Below are 16,462 nucleotides of genomic sequence, written 5' to 3' on the forward strand. Positions count from 1 at the left end.
TTTGCTGTTTGCCTTTTAATTATGATGTTTTTATGCAGAGCTGGTATTAGCAAGGTTTTTCTATAAAGGGCCGGACAGTAAATATTTCAGACTTTGTGGGCCATATGTTCTCTATCACAGCTACTCAACGCTGCCCAGTTGCCGGAAAACAGGGATAGATAATACATAAATTAATGGGTGTGGTTGGATTTGGCCCATGGGTTGTAGTTTGCAGACCTTCGATGTAAAAAAAATTTCTAATCTTATGTTGGAAAATCCACCAATTGCTCCTCTTTGAGATTTTCTCCACTGCTTTTATACTCAGACACTTGATAGGCACTTCCTGTCCTGTAGAGATTGCTGAAAACCAGCCCAAACTCCGATTTGGTAGTTGGTAACAGTTCAACATCTTGCTTCTTCTAGACAAGGCTTCCTCTTCCCCTCCACACACATTATGATGTCTTTTCTTTTTTTTTTCTTTCTTTTTTTGGGGGGAGGGGGGCTTTCTTTTTGCCTTCCTCTTCTCTTCCTTATTAGAATATCAAGGAAATTCTCTTTGTCTTCCACAGAGCAATGTTTATTACTCAGCCCCCTCGCCTGCTTCTCTCTCCACTTCATGAACTTTCTCCAACAAATGAGTTCCATTCATCTGTGGAATTGTGGTGAATAAAATTTTCCCCATCTCATTATATGTAGACAAACTAAACCAAGCTGAAGATCAGAGATATATCCATCGACATTTTATTTTGGCTTCTTTTTGTGCATTTAACTATTTAGTCCTTTTGTTCTCTGTATTGTGGCATATGCTTTGAGAAATGATGCCAACTTTATTTCAAATGGTTAACCACTTCTTCCAAAAATAGACTTCGGTATATATAGAAGGGTGAGCTTATGATTACATTTGGCATTCAAAATTAGCAGAGAAAGAATCATTAAATTATGCCGGGACATCTTCCCTTCATTCTTTGCCTATCAGTTCTACTACCATCATGCTGTTTTGATTACAACCTATTATAATAGCTCTAAAAAATGTCCTGGCTACTTGCACCATTTCTGCTTCCAGATAAATGTTAGATTCTCTTTTTCAGGCATCCCTTTAGCCCATACCATTAGGATTTTTATTAAAATTATTTAAATTATAGCATAATATAGGAAGAATATATATCTTCGGACCATCTAATCTTCTGACCAGCAATATCTATCCAAATCTAATTTTGGATTTTTTTAGTAATTTTTTTTTAGTATTTTATCATAATTGGTCTCCAAAAAAATTCTTAATTTATTTGGATTGAGATTTTGGAAATTTACTAACTAGGGAATTGATGCTCTGGCAGCAACTGATAATAATTAATGAAATGGATCTCTTATTTCCTTCTATAAAAAATATCCAAAATTTTTTATTGAGTCTTTGCTCTCTCTTTTCCATATTGGTCATTTTCCTTTTAGGGTTTTCTCACTCTCTTTATCCTTTCTTACTGCATTCTTGCAGTTTCTTAAGTTTGGTCTTAAGTTTTTCTCTGTCCATTGACTTGGTTCTACTCCAAGGATGCAAAAATGACTTGGACTCTATGAAACAAAAGAGAAAACCAGGAAGAGAGAACAGGTTAAAATGGAAAGATTGAGAAACACAGAGCTGGTTTTATTTGTTTGTTTGTTTTTAATTTTACTACTTCCTATAGAAGTAATTTTCAGAGGTATGCTTTTCTTTCAGTTCTCAGGATACAGTTCTGTTTTCTTTGTGTTGACTATTTGTCTCCCATAGATATGATGTTAATTTTTTTCCCCCTTACTCTGTACTTGTCATAGAAGGAAGAGCAATCTATCCAAAAGCAGTGTTTTCAAGCAGTTTCTATGTTGGATTCTTCTTGACTCTCTCGCTGTTCACTTCTGGGCCGTCTGAAACTGTATCTTACCTGGAGGATAAGTTCAAAAGTGAATGAATCCATAAGTCAGTGAATTGTAAAGGGAGAGGCTGATGAACTTATTCCCTGAACCCCATATCCAGAAACATGGTGGAGATTCCTGCCAAGATGTTCACATCTGAGACTTCCACATCTAAGATTACTGTGCCCTGTCAGTTGTGGATGGTGGCATTTGTTAAATGCTTCCCTGAGATGTCAAAGATACACTCCATAGAGTTTTGCAGCAAGAATGCAGAGCCACGGAAGCCTGCCAGAAATGTAGGCGGCAGATACACTCTGCCCTACAAATCTCGTTTCCAGGCACAAAAGATGCAAGCAGCGACTCAACCTGTGACTCAGTGATTCCCAGCTGTGTGGGTGCTCATCACATGAATCCCAAAGGTGAACCAGGGGCCACAGGGCATTGAGTATTGGTCTGGAACAACACAGGAGTTCGGCAGAGGCCAGAGGGACCATGGAGTGGAGGTCATAACTGTGTCTCTTTGGGATCCAATAACAGACATAGTAAGGTTAAGTTGGATGAGGGAAAATGAATAAGGAAGCACTACATAGCCACTTTGATCCACTTATCCTACATTAAGTCACTCTCCTGAAGGGAAGTATCACATTGTGGTTAAAAGCTCAAAATCTGCCTCTGACATAGTTGCTGACTAATAAGTCAGCCATGTTGGTTCATCTTTTCATCAAGGCATGGGGAGGAGTACCAGCTCACTAGCTTGCCATTAGGCAGGGGCCGTGTGACTCGTGTTGGCCAATGGGTTATGAGCAGAAGCGATGCATGTCATTTCCAGAACATAACCGCTTTTAAGAAACTCTCTAGCGCTCTCTTCGCTGCCATGGCAACCAGGGGTCATGTTTCCAGATTGTGAAGTTTCAAGACGGTGAAGCCTCCCTCAGTCTAGGTCTTTAATTATGTGGGCCTGTAGTGTACATGAGAAATAAACTTTTGTTGGTTTAAGCCATGAAATTTGAGGACTATTTGGTGGACTTTGAGGATTTTTGACCACCATGGCATAACCTAGATTATTTTGACAAATATGGCGTCTTATTAATCGAGTGATCACAAGCAACTCTGAAACTCTCTGAGTATTGATTTCCTCATCTGTCAAATGGAGAAAATTGCAGCACTTGCCTTATAAAAGGGATACAAAAATATTGCTTCTAAAGTGTTAACCAATGTGTCTAGCATATAATAAGCGCCTTGCAAATGTTACCTCTTAGCTGTATTTGATTCTCCAGAAGATAGAAAGTAAAAGGAGTGTCCTTCTGTCAAATTATCTCAACTCACATCTGAAAAGAAAATCAGAGAGAGAGAGAGGGAGGAAATGAATCCTTTGGAAACGTATCTCATTTACAGAGCAATTAATGGGATCCTCAACAAAACAACCAGCACTTTATTGTACAAGTCACCCATGCCAACGTGTTCAAGGTCCCATGAGATATGAACTACTTGAGTTATTTTCAGGTAAGTATCTGAGGAGAATAGGTTTCCAACTCTCCAGGAAAACATTCCCACATGCCAGTCCTCTCTCTTGTCATTATGTCCCAAGATGGTAGTGGTAGACCTCTGGGAAAAGGAATGATTTCTAGAGGCTCTTTTTTATTTTCTCACAGCAGGGAGGGAAGCTGACTCAGGGTGTGGTGTCCCCGCCTGCCACACATGCTCCTTGGGGTGTCACGGCATACCAGAGGTGTGGTTAGGTGAGTATCACTCCGCCCATGAGGTGTCTTCTTGGCCAAGCCTCTTCTGACCCAGACTCTCATAAATAGGACTGTGCAGTGGCAGGAATGATAGGGTATATTTAGTGTCCTCCACTGTCTCCCCCAACAGACTGATGGCTATATCTGCCAAGGACAATCTGCCTTCTATAAAACTACCTTCTACACAATTCCTTGAAGATCTCCTACTCAGCTATCCCCCTGGCCCAAGCAGGCTTCTTGGATGAGGCCTGACACTATCACATTCCAGATAGTTAGGGAAGTTAGGGAAGGCCTCACACTGAGGCTGCAAGGTGCTTCCCAAGCATCACACCCAGGAGAGCCAGCTTCTGAACAGGTGCTGTTTAGGCTTGTCCCAAACACAATCACACAGTGGAGTCACCAGTGTCCCAGGACAATTATGCAGTCCTTTGAAGCTAGTGATTACAGTCAAGCTCAGAATCCAAGCCCCTTCTCTGGTAGGGATAATAGTGCAAAGAGCAGTTCTTTCCAAACTCATATCCAGCCTCCAAAAAAATACATGAACCTCACATCTCCATCAAGGTGCTGTTGTCAACATCCTCCCATGTACCAGTTTATTCTCATTGAACATAATCCTGAAACTCTTTCTAGTGAGTGAACATCCAAGGAAGATTCACAGTAAGGATTAAAGAAGACAGAGCCTACCTGCAAAGCTGGGAGCAAAGCCATATGCATGACAGATAGGTGTGTGTTTGTGTGTGTATGTGTGTGCAAAGCCTGTACTCACAGATCTTTCAAAATAACAGAGTCAAAATGGAATTAGTGGACCCCCGGCAGAGTCTTTTCCAGCCTTACTTCAAAGGGAGCAACATATTTTTGGATTCTTTACAAAAACAGGATAAATGGTGCTATTGTCCTGATTCTATAAATATTGGTGTTGGAGGATAACATGAAGACCCTCTATTATCATCCCTCGGCGCTTTGATTTCTATAGGTGTGTGTCCCTCCACTTCTGTCTCCTTTATCAAGGGTAGAGAGAAAATGGTAACTTTCACCAGCAGCCTGGACCAAGTTGGAAAACCTCATCAGTTAAGACCGGGAAGCCCCCAGATATGGGACCCTGCATCCTGCAAGCCTCATTCCAACGGGACAGTAGGTTGAGGGGCCTGAGAAGGAAAACGGGAAGACTCATGGGACACTTGTGTATTTCAGGATGACCCTCAGTCTGTTAGTTGTTTTCCTTCCTCCCCTAGAAGATGGGAGATTCACATTACATTAATTTGGGGCCATTTAAAATAACAAAGCTAAACTTATTTTCTATGTTATGGACTCAGTGCTCTTTGAGCTCATCAGGAAGTCCAGAAGCATCCTGGGAAAGTGGAAAGAGAAAGATCTACTTTAGCTTATGGGTAAAATCCTCATTTTCTTACCTTACCCATGATGCTTCCAAGAAGCTATGACATATAAAACAGTAACCGTAGGCTCTAATTTCTCTTCTGGTTCTAAGATTCTATAACCCTGATTTCAATGATATTAAGACCCTTTGATTCTACAGGTGACAAACTAGCAATTAGTCATTTGACATATTTCACTGAGACCTCTCAATAGCAGGTCTCAAAGATAAAGAGAACTTGATCCTTCCTTTTAATACTGTTTAATGTTTAAATTCCTGAAATGGCTTTCTATAAATCATAGAAGTCACTAAAAGAAACCCACGGAACCAGCCTCCTTTGATTCAATATGGCCTTTCCACTGTCTGCTTCTGTTGTGCAGTGATCAGTAAAGAGTTTGATGTTACTTCTTTTCTGAACTTTTTGTCCATTGACTTTACATATGGAGCCCCCATGACATACAGGGTGTTGTGATTCACAGCTAAGAGAAAACATTTCTATGTAGATAGGCTTTTAACTGCATGGAGCTGTTTTAGATAAAGTACACATTTTCAGAGGGAAGAGCATCCTTTGACTTACACAGGTTATCTTTCACCCATATTCAAATGCCCACATTATGAACAATGAACACTGATCATCTATTATGTGCAAAAAAATTTTTGCCTTGTACACTTTCTTACAATACGTTAATATTTCATCTATTTCTGTCTGTCTTCTGTCCAAAAAATTCCCATGATTCAAAAGGAAACATTAATAATTTTAAAAGATTTTAAACCAAGGTAAAGGCAAACTTCTTCACCCTCCAAGCCCCCTCTAGATCCAGAAAGTTGCAGGGTTGCTCACCACCACCGATTTTCAGGGGATGATAAATCATTTATTTCCACACTGAAACTGCAACTGACAACTGCTGAGAGTTTCTGCCAAAGGGTGTGTCGTAGCCAAAGGCAGTTAGAGTCCCTATAGGAATCCAGCTCTCAGATTTGGGGACCCTGAGATACCACTGGAATTTGCCTACAGGCCAGAATCAATAACAACAGAGTTCCCAGTGGAAAGCTCAGGATTGCCTCCAGACTGTTCCCTCTGCCTGCTCTAAAAAGTGCTTCTTGCAGAAAGATGTTATGGATGTCAATAAAGGGACCCTAGAACTGTTCTATCAGCAATCAACCAGAATCTGCACCCCCAATGGCAATATGCTTACATTATTTCTTTCGCTTTTTATTTTAAGATTGAAGAATCCATCTTTCTAGTTCACAACACGGCTGGAAGTAGTCGCTCTTAATATTATATCCTTTACTAAAGGGTGCTTATTTGCTGACACCCTACTTTCTCTATATACTTTTACTTGACATTCAGTCTTTAAAAAAGTACATGGCAACCAAAACTATCACCGTCACAGAATTCTAGGCAAGTTTTAAAACAGGAAAGCTTGATTTAATTTGCTGTGTTACATCAATTTAATGGATGACAAACATGTTCCTTAGATGGAATGAGTTGCAGAAAGAAATAAGTCAGAGGATTGATGGAGAAACCAGATTGCCTTCCAGGTTCTTCCGAGTTAGTGGAATCACAGAGTGGCTTTATTGTTTAGTTTAGATGAAATGCCCACTATATCAGCAGGAAGACGTAAAAAGATGATAATGCTAAACAGAACTTTCTTCTTTGATAGTCTGCAAACTTTTTTTATAATCTCAAAATCAAAATTACCCAAGTGGGGAGGATTTTGATAGTTGGTACACATACATACAAGGAAGGAGAGTCATATGGTGATGCAAACATGATCAGTACTCCAGAGACGTGAAACACTGAAGATAAATAAAGGAAGGCTTCATAGAAGTCGAGCAACTTGGCTCAAGTTTGAAAGACAAGAGAGATACTTGGAATCAATCCCAAACTCTCAGGCCACAAGAGGTAAGAACCAATACTCTGCCGAGGTATACAACGGGTGTAGGACCACAGCCTGCAGCTACTACCACACACAAAATAGCTTCGTTGCTTACCCAAGTGATGCTAGATTTGACAGGGTAAGATAATAGAATAAAATAATAGAGTGGAATAGAATGTAGAAATATGAACAGCCTACATTTTACACCTGATTGTCATCCACAGCTTGGCCAGTCTGAAAATGTGTTCTCCAAGATTTCATTTTCAACCGGCTTCTCATCCTTACTTTTCACCAAAACAGAGTGTCTGCAGAGGATATATACTTCTTTTAAATGCATGGAGCCCATTTTTTGATCAGATTGGTTTTTGGTGGTGGTGCTGGTGTTTGGTGTTGAGTTGTAGAAGTTCTTTACATATTTTGGACATTAACCCCTTATCAGATATGCCATTTGCAAATGTCTTCTATTCAGTAGGTTGCCTTTTTGTTTTGTTGATGGTTTCCTTCACTGTGCAAAGGTTTTTATTTTGATGTAGTCCCAATCATTGATTTTTGCTTTTGTTTCCCTTAGGAGACATATCTAGGAAAAATATTGCTACAGCCTATGTCCTAGTAACTGCTGTCTATGTTCTTTTCTAGGATTTTTATGGTTTCAGGTCTCAGAGTTAGGTCTTTAATCCATTTTGAGTTTATTTTTGTGTATGGCATTAGAAAGTGGTCCAGTTTCATCCTTTTGCATGTAGGTGGACAAGGAAGATGTGGTATATATATATATATATATATATATATATATATATTCTGTTGGGGGATTTGACATTTGAGCTGAGATACATGTGCTTGTCAGAATTTAGATATGCAAGGATCAGAGAAGCATCTAGAAAGAGTGAACTGCAAGTGATAGCCTGTGGTCGGAATGAGCTGGACTTACTATTAAACAGAAAGGTCCATGTGTCTGGAGAAGAACAAGAGGGTAGAGACAATGGACCTTTAGGGCCTTTATACACACACACACACACACACACACACACACACACACATATATGCACAATGGACTATTACGGAGCCCTAAAAAGGGATGAGATCTTGTCATTTGTGACAACATGGATGGACTTAGAGGATATTATGCTAAGTGAAATAAGTCAGTCCGAGAAAGACAAATACCATATGATTTCACTTATATGCAGAATCTAAAAAACAAACCAAGTGAATAAACAAATGGAAGGCAGAATGAGACCTATAACTACAGAGAACAAAAGGAATGCTGCCAGAGGGAAGGGGACTGGGGGGATGGGCAAAATGAGTGAAGGATTGGGAGATACAGGCTTCCGGTTATGGAATGAATAAGTCACAGGAATAAAAGGCACACTGTAGGGAATACAGCCAGTGGTACTATAATAGCATTGTATGGTGACAGATGGTAGCTATTCTTGTAGTGAGCACAGTATAATGTGTAGAGAAGTTGAATCACTACATTGTACACCTGAAACTAATGGGACATTGTGTGTCAACTAGACCCCAACTTAAAATATAATAAATACATGAAAGAAGAAAGAAAGAAAGAAAGAAAGAAAGAAAGAAAGAAAGAAAGAAAGAAAGAAAGAAAGAAAGAAAGAAAGAAAGAAAGAAAGAAAGAAAGAAAGAAAGAAAGAAAGAAAGAAAGAAAGAAAGAAATGGAGCAAACCAGATGTAAAAGAGAAGTGCCTGGCTGGATGCTTATGTTGCAACTAAGAATGATGCTGCCATCTCTCATTGCCTTTTAATGCTTAAAAATGCCCGTCTTCACACCATGCATAAGGACAGCTAGTTTGAGACTCTGCTTCTACGGACTCTTGCTAGGAACATGGAGCCACACCCTCCGGTGCAAATATCACCCATATGTTGTTGGTCCATAGCTCTCAAATCTACTTCTCTAGTCATTGTATCTCTGCAGAGTTCCAGGACTCCATCTGACCATCTGGTGAACATCTCCATTTAGGTGTCTGACAAGCATCAGCATCTCTAAAACTCAAATGAGGGCTCTTTCACAAGGGGAGTGAGTGCCCTGAGACATACGTATTAAGGAAGAGTCTGCAGTTTGAAAACATCCACATCCTTACCCTCTCCTATCATGCCCTAAAGGTCCATTGTCTTTACCCTCTTGTTCTTCTCCAGGCACATGGACCTTTCTGTTTAGTAGTAAGTCCAGCTCATTCCAACCACAGGGCTATCACTGGCCGTTCACTTTTTCTAGACACTTCTCTGATCTTTGCATATCTAAATTCTGACAAGCACATGTATCTCAGTTCAAATGTCAAATCCCCCAAGAGAATTTTTCTGACCTAAAGCAGTCTTCTTTCCCTTACTTTTATTCTCTATCACTCACTAGACCCTGCTCTGTGGTCTTCAATATCTAAAATTCTTATTAATTTTTTAAATGATTTCCCCCCTCCATCCCCCACCCATGCAAGCAGGAACTTTGCCTGTCTTAGTCACTACTTCCCTGGAACAGCATCTGATACATAGCAGCCATTCACTAAATATTTGTTCAATGAGTGAATGAATGATGGAATGACTCCATGAAGCATCATCCCCTACAGATATGTTCTTCCCATTGTCTCTCTTCCTCAGAAAACAGTACTGCCATTATCCTTTTACTCAAACCCCAAACAAGGGTTCTTCCTAGATACTTCCCTCCTTCTTAATCCCATCATAAAATTATTCCCACCCCCCAAATTACCTTCTGAAATATTTCTCAAATGTAACTCCTTCTCACTGCCTCTGGATCACTGCCCTAGTTGAAGGATTTCTGTTTGCTCACCATAAAGATGAGCCCCTCTGATTTCAATCCCCCACCCAATTCAACCTTTCCAGTTTACCACCTAGATCTTTCTAAAAGCTAATTTGGGTCATATCATTGCCTTTCTCAATAATCCTGCAACTGCTTCTCGTTGTCGAAGGATAAAATATGAATACCTTATTATGTCCTGTTAGGTTGTCCATGACCTGGATCTTACTTGTCAGTCCAGCCTCTTCTACCATCTCTTGTTTATAAACTTCAAGCACAGAGCACACACTCTCTCTCTGCTACCTGATGGCTGTGCTCAGAAGCTCTACTGTGCCTGAAATATTCATTACACATGCATGGATCTGCTCTGAGATAAATTGCTACAAACTAGTAAATGCTTAGCTCAGGCATTTTCCAACTTGTCTGGATACATTAGGTACACCACGTCCAATCTCACGTCCCTTAAGGGATTTTTCACACTATTACAATACTCTTTTTGCATGTCTATTGTCTTCTCCTAGGCTATGAGGTCTTTGAGGGTCTGTCTTCTTTATTTTCACGGTCTTAGTACCTATCATATGGCCTAGCACTTAGAAGGAGCTTTGAAATTTTTGTTCTTGTTGAACTAATAGGTAGAGAGGTCGATAAATTTATGGGAGATAAATTTTGTGGTGAGTTTTAATCAATTACAATCCTCTGGAATTTCTTGTTGACATATTGGCTTCTGACTAGAAGCCATTATTCAAATGTTGAAAAGATTACAACTCCCATAAGAGCATGTTTTAGGCTGAGCATATGTAGAGAGCTCCTGTAATCATTGCAGAAATGTGATAAAGGGGGTCACACCCATGCTCTGTTGGCTCAGAGCCCGCCTCACTTCAGCCATGTGAGAAACCAATTGAATGGGATTAGTCTTTCCAGTTCCTTTTACAACATAGTCATTGACTTTTAAACAATGAGAGGTGACTTCTTCAATCCCTGATGACAGAGCTGGTATTGGAGTTGCACTTCCCTGTAAACAAAAATAAAATGGGTCAAAATATATAAGGCACCTATTTTCAGTCATTGGAAAATGAATTCCCCTCCATTGAGATCCTTGATATAAGGGACATTTATAAGATAAGCCCCATGTTCACCTGGGCTCTCTGCCAGGGAGCGTTTCCCAAGCATGGCACAAGAAGGTAGAACCCAAAGAACATGGCAGCCCTGCTGAGCTGAGGGAGCAGAGATCAGAGTTTGGGAATACTAACGCAAGCAGAAATTTCAGGGCAGCGTATAGGGAAGGGTTAAAGTACATGGGTTAGTGGGGAGTGAGGAATGGTGCAAGAGGTCTGTGTAGCATTCTCTGCAAGACCTTAGCCAAGGGCTGGGCTGAAAATGTGCATGGTGAGACTCTGTGAGTCCTTACAGAGAGAAGCTGCGCTAGGATTGAGAATGGAACCGAGATTCTAGGGGTTACATAGTATTGGGAAACACTGAATTACTCTTGCAACCAGAGTAAGAGAGATGCTATTAACATCTCAGTCATGCAACTGGGTACCAGCGGATACTAGGAATAAAGCCCATGATCTACAGCAGTGATCAGCAAACTATGGCCAATGGACTGTTATGTTTTTGTAAATAAACTTCTATTAGAAAACAGTCATGGTTATTAACATATATTTTTATGGCTGCTTTCATGCTACAGTGGAGAGTTGAGGAGTTGTAAGAGACAACAGAGCTTACAAACCTAGAATATTTGTCATCAACTCTGGTGGGTTTTTTTTTCCTTTTAAGTAGGCTCCACTCCCAGCATGGAGCCCAACCTGGGGCTTGAACTCGCAACCTTAAGATCAAGACCTGAGCTGAGATGAAGAGTCAGACACTTAGCCAACTGAGTCACCCCAGCACCCTTGACATCAAGCCTTTTAAGAAAACCTTGTCAATCCATGTGATCCAGTAAAGACTACTTTAGATTGCCCTAACAAAGCCTGAAACAGGATCAAGGCGATCCTCTGGTATATTATTTGTTTGCCAGGGTGAAACTTAACACCCTTTAAACAGACAATATAATCCAGACTCCTTAAAATCTATTATCTATATTATTCATCAGGTGACTAAGAAAAATGCTAACCATGCAAAGGACAGGAAAATGTGACCCATAATCAGGAAAAAATAGACAACGGAAATTGATCTCAAGGTGACCCAGATGTTGTAAATAGCAGACAAGGATTTAAAATACATATTAAACCTTTGCTCAAGAACTTAGAGAAAACTATAGGTTTAACGAGTAAAAATAGATGTAGACTGTCAGTCATAAGAAAAAGAACCAATTGAGAATTCTAGAACTGCAATTTATTTATTTATTTATTTAGATTTTATTTATTTATTTGACACAGAGAGAGAGCAAGAGAGCAAAAGCAGGCAGAGGGAGAGGGAGAAGCAGGCTCCCCACTGAGCAGAGAGCCCAACATGGGGCTCGAATCCAGGACCCTGGGATCATGACCTGAGCCAAAGACAGACGCTTAACCAACTGAGCCACCCAGGCGCCCCTAGAACTACAATTTAAAAAAGCAAAAACAGAAGACATAGAGAGACGTAACAGCAGATTGGAATTAGAGGAAGAAAGAGTGAGTAACTTTGAATACAGATAAATAACAATCTAAATTGAAGAACACAGAGGGGAAAACAAAAAGATTGAGATAGACAGAGCCCCAGTAGCTTGTGGGAAAATACCAAGAAGTCTAACATATATATAAATGGCATCCCAGGAGGAAAACATAGCATATGGGAAAAAAAACAAACACACACACATACACACACACACACACACACAAACCCCCAAAATAAACAAACAAACTTGAAGAAAAAATGGCCAAATAATTTCCAAATTTGGTGGAAAACATCAGTCTGTACATGCAAGATGCTGAGCAAACTCCAAGCAGGATAAATACAAAGAAAATCATACCATAGACATATCATAGTCAAACTGCTAAAAACCAAAGACAAAGAGAAAATCCCAAAAGCAGCCAAACAAAAATAACACTTCACATAGTAGTGACCAACAGTACAAATATTGCTAACCTCTCATCAGAACTGTGGAGGCCAGAAGACAACGGAATGACATCTTTTAAAGTGAAAGAAACAGGGGCGCCTGGGTGGCTCAGTCGGTTAAGCATCTGCCTTCGGCTCAGGTCATGATCCTGGGATCCTAGGATAGAGCCCCACGTCGGGTTCCCTGCTTAGCAGGGAGCTTGCTTCTCTCTCTCCCTCTGCTTGCCTCTCCGCCTGCTTGTGCTCTCTCTCTCTCTGTCAAATAAATAAATAAAATCTTTTTAAAAAATTAAAGAAACAAAGTGAAAGAAATAAAAAGGGTCATTGCATAATTTTTTTTATCCAGTGAAAATATTCTTCAAAAATGAGGATGAAATAAGAATGTCAAGAGAACATTACAAGAAATACTAAGGAATTTCTTGAGCTTACAGATGAAATAATACAAGATGGGATCTTGAATCTACAGGAAAGAAAGAAATGCACTGAAAATGTACATATATGGATATATACTAAAATATTTGCTATTTTTTCTTTGATTTCACTAGAAGACAAATAACTGTTTACAACAAAAATAATATCCAATCTAGGGTTTATAATATATGTACAAGTAAAATATGTGAGAAAGAATTGGGGGTGTGGTAAGTGAAATCATTCTGTTATCGGGTTCTTGTGATGGTTAATTTTATGTGTCAATGTGACTGCACCGTGGGATGCCCAGATTAAACATTATTTCTGGGTGTGTCTATGAGGGTGTTCCTGGATGAGGTTAGCGATTGAATCTGTGGACTCACTGAAGTCAATTGCCCTCCTCAGTGTGGGTGGGCATCATCCAATCCACTGAGGGCCTGACTAGAACAAAAAGGCAGAGGAAGGAGAAATTTGTCCCCTTTTTTTTCTGGCCCACCTGTTCAAACGGGACCATCAGTCCATCAGTCCTCTCCTGACCTTGGACTGGGATTGATACCACCTACTCCCTGGTTGTCTGGCCTTTGGACTCAGTCTGGAATCACGCTACCTGGTGTCCAGTTTGCAAACAGCAGATGGTGGAACTTTGTAGGCACCACAATTGCAAGAACCAATTCATCATGACAAATCTCTCTCTCTCTCTCTCTCTCTCTCTCTCTCTCTCTATATATATATATATATATATATATATATTAGTTTGGTTTCTCTGGAGAATCCTAACTAATGCAGTTCTCATATTTGTGATGTATGATAAATGAAATGGTGCAACACTAATTCTAACTAGACTATAAAAATAAAGAAAATAAATGGATAAGTAAAAGTACTCAGTTAATCACCTGCCCCCCCCCAAAAAAAAAGAAGGAAAAAGAACACAGAAAGAAACAATGTATTGGACAAATAGGAAACAAAGAGCAAGATGGCTGGCTTCTACAAGATCAAATCAATAAGGACAATAAATGTGAATGGCTTAAATGCTCAGAGTAGAGGGTGTGCTAAATTGGATAGAAAAGCAACACTTGGGGTACCTGGGTGGCTCAGTTGGTTAAGCGCCTACCTTTGGCTCAGCTTTGGCTCAGGTCATGATTCCAGGGTCCTGGCACTGAGCCCCATGTCGGGCTCCCTGTTCAGCGGGGAATCTGCTTCTCCCCCTCCCTCTGCCCTTCCCCTGGCTCATGTGCTCACTCTCTCTCTCTTGCTTGCCCTTCTATCTCAAATAAATAAATAAATAAAATCTTTAAAGAAATGATAAATAAAAGCAACACCTTACTATCTGTTATCTTTAAGAAACTGATATAGATTGCCTATATTTTAAATTAAAAAACAGGCTGAGTAAACACTGCCAATAAATATAGTTATACTCCATGAAAGCTTTTTTTTTCAACAATTGATTTTCTTGGCTTGTTTATGGCTTCCAAATAGAGAACTAAAGTGTGCTATTAGGTAGGTAGGTAGGAGGGTAGGTAGGTAGATGATAGAGATAGATAGATATAGATAGATAGATAGATAGATAGATAGATAGATAGATAGATAGATGATAGATAGATGATAGATAGATGATAGATAAATAGATAATTTTCTTCCCAAAACATGAATGAGTATATTATTTGGGATCTTTCTCCATCTTCAAAATTCTAGTAAATCTCTTGTGGCAGCCCCCCAGACCAACATCTCATTTTTGTTGTTGTTTACATGTCTTATCTTCCTTCCCAGATTAGAAGTTCACTGAGAGTTCCAACGCTGCATAAATATTGACCAAGTACGTATTATGTCAGGCATTGAAGATACAACTGGGAACAAGTTTCACCAGAAGCTTAGAGACTAGTGGAGGGAATTGATAAGTAATCAGGCAATTATAATAAAAGTATTATAAATATGAAGAATAGTTAATCAATAGATGAAAGAATAAATGAATGGACACATTTCCCCAATCTAGAAGTTTCAGTTTCTAGATTAAGGCCAACCAGAGCCTGAGAAATCTTCAGACCTCTCCAAGCAGTGGCAGCTAGCAGAGAACAAAGTAAAATATCAGGCAGGAACTAAAACCCCTTAATAGGATTTGCCCTGAAAACCTGGCATTTCATAAAGCAACAAAGTAAAGGCATTCTGTCCTTTGCTCCAAAAGAGTACTAGCAATATCTTTCAAGTGCATCATATGAATGATAATGTCTTTGTTGTTCTTTAGCCTTAATTTAATTGTGAAGAAATGTGGTATCATGTTTTGTTCCACGAAGAGGGAAATGATCCATGCATTATGCCAGCCAATAAAAACAACTCAATATGTCTAAACTTCTGATTATCTCCATTTCCTCAATGGTAGTTCTTTTTTTGGAGGATTTGGCATTAAATCAAACTTGAGACTTAATGCAGGTCTTATATAGTGTTGCTACTGTTGTTCATGTTAGAGGTCAGTATCCAGCAAGAACTTGAAAGAACACTGATTCATCATGCTGTGGTTTTGGCAATGACCATGTTGCAAGAAGTCAGTGTCACGTCCTGTAACAGTACGCATCGTCATAGTCCTACAAGGGAGAGACGGAGCAATCAAACCATACGGCATGTAGAACCCACTCACCTAAGCCGACAGCCCTGAATATTGCAGGAAGGGCTCATGGCTGGCTTTTAAGGTCAAAACTTAGCCTGATATTTGAGAACTAATTGCTTTGCTGTCCTTCATACATAATAATGGCATTTTTAAAATCAAAATCCTCTATTCCCAGCCAATATAGTCTAAAGTGAGCAATAAAATTAGTTGTGAACCAAGCAATAGGACAAGACCAAGTAGGTAATTCTGTAATTATTTTTTTTAAATACAATCAAATAAATTCACTCCAACAGGTATTACAAAGTTGCCTATCATCTGATCAGAATGGTTCTAGGTCCCATTATTTTTTGATTAATACAATATCTGACCATAATCTTTTGCTTTCAGAATTAATATTGTTGAGAAGGAAAGAGAAAATAGGTACACATTAAATAATTATAACTGGAAAGAAAACAACAGTGTTAATATACTATAGTTCATACTACATACCTAACTATGACTAGAACAATGAATAAGTGATGGGTCATGAAATGTAGTTGGTCAGGGAAAGTTTTTGGAGGATTAAGTGTTGAACCTGCAAATGAAGTAGTAAGTATGCATTGAAGACACATACCTGAGTAGGAAATTCCGTTCAGATAGGTACCAGCATGAGGGAAGGGAGCGGGGCATGGAGTAAGCCAATGGAGAGTCTCCCCTTGGTCTGTCAGGATGCTAATCTTCAGGAAAGCACTGCAAACCCCTCTTTCTTCTTATTCTCTATTTTATAAAGGAACTTCTAGTCTCTCAAATATAGCTCTGCTTGAGAGT

The 16,462-nt window shown here is 39.5% G+C and overlaps 1 long non-coding RNA gene across 1 annotated transcript; it reads right to left on the reverse strand.

Moving 5' to 3' along the window:
- Positions 1–1,413: 1,413 nt before the first annotated feature.
- LOC144380886 (uncharacterized) lies at positions 1,414–12,798 on the reverse strand. Its single transcript, XR_013445189.1, has 4 exons — positions 12,679–12,798; positions 3,116–3,191; positions 1,650–1,892; positions 1,414–1,545 (listed from the first exon to the last, which is right to left on the reverse strand). It is a non-coding gene; the product is annotated as an uncharacterized LOC144380886 (long non-coding RNA).
- Positions 12,799–16,462: the final 3,664 nt, after the last annotated feature.

The sequence above is a fragment of the Halichoerus grypus genome, chromosome 2 (genome assembly GCF_964656455.1).
Source record: "Halichoerus grypus chromosome 2, mHalGry1.hap1.1, whole genome shotgun sequence".
Lineage (NCBI taxonomy): Eukaryota > Metazoa > Chordata > Mammalia > Carnivora > Phocidae > Halichoerus > Halichoerus grypus.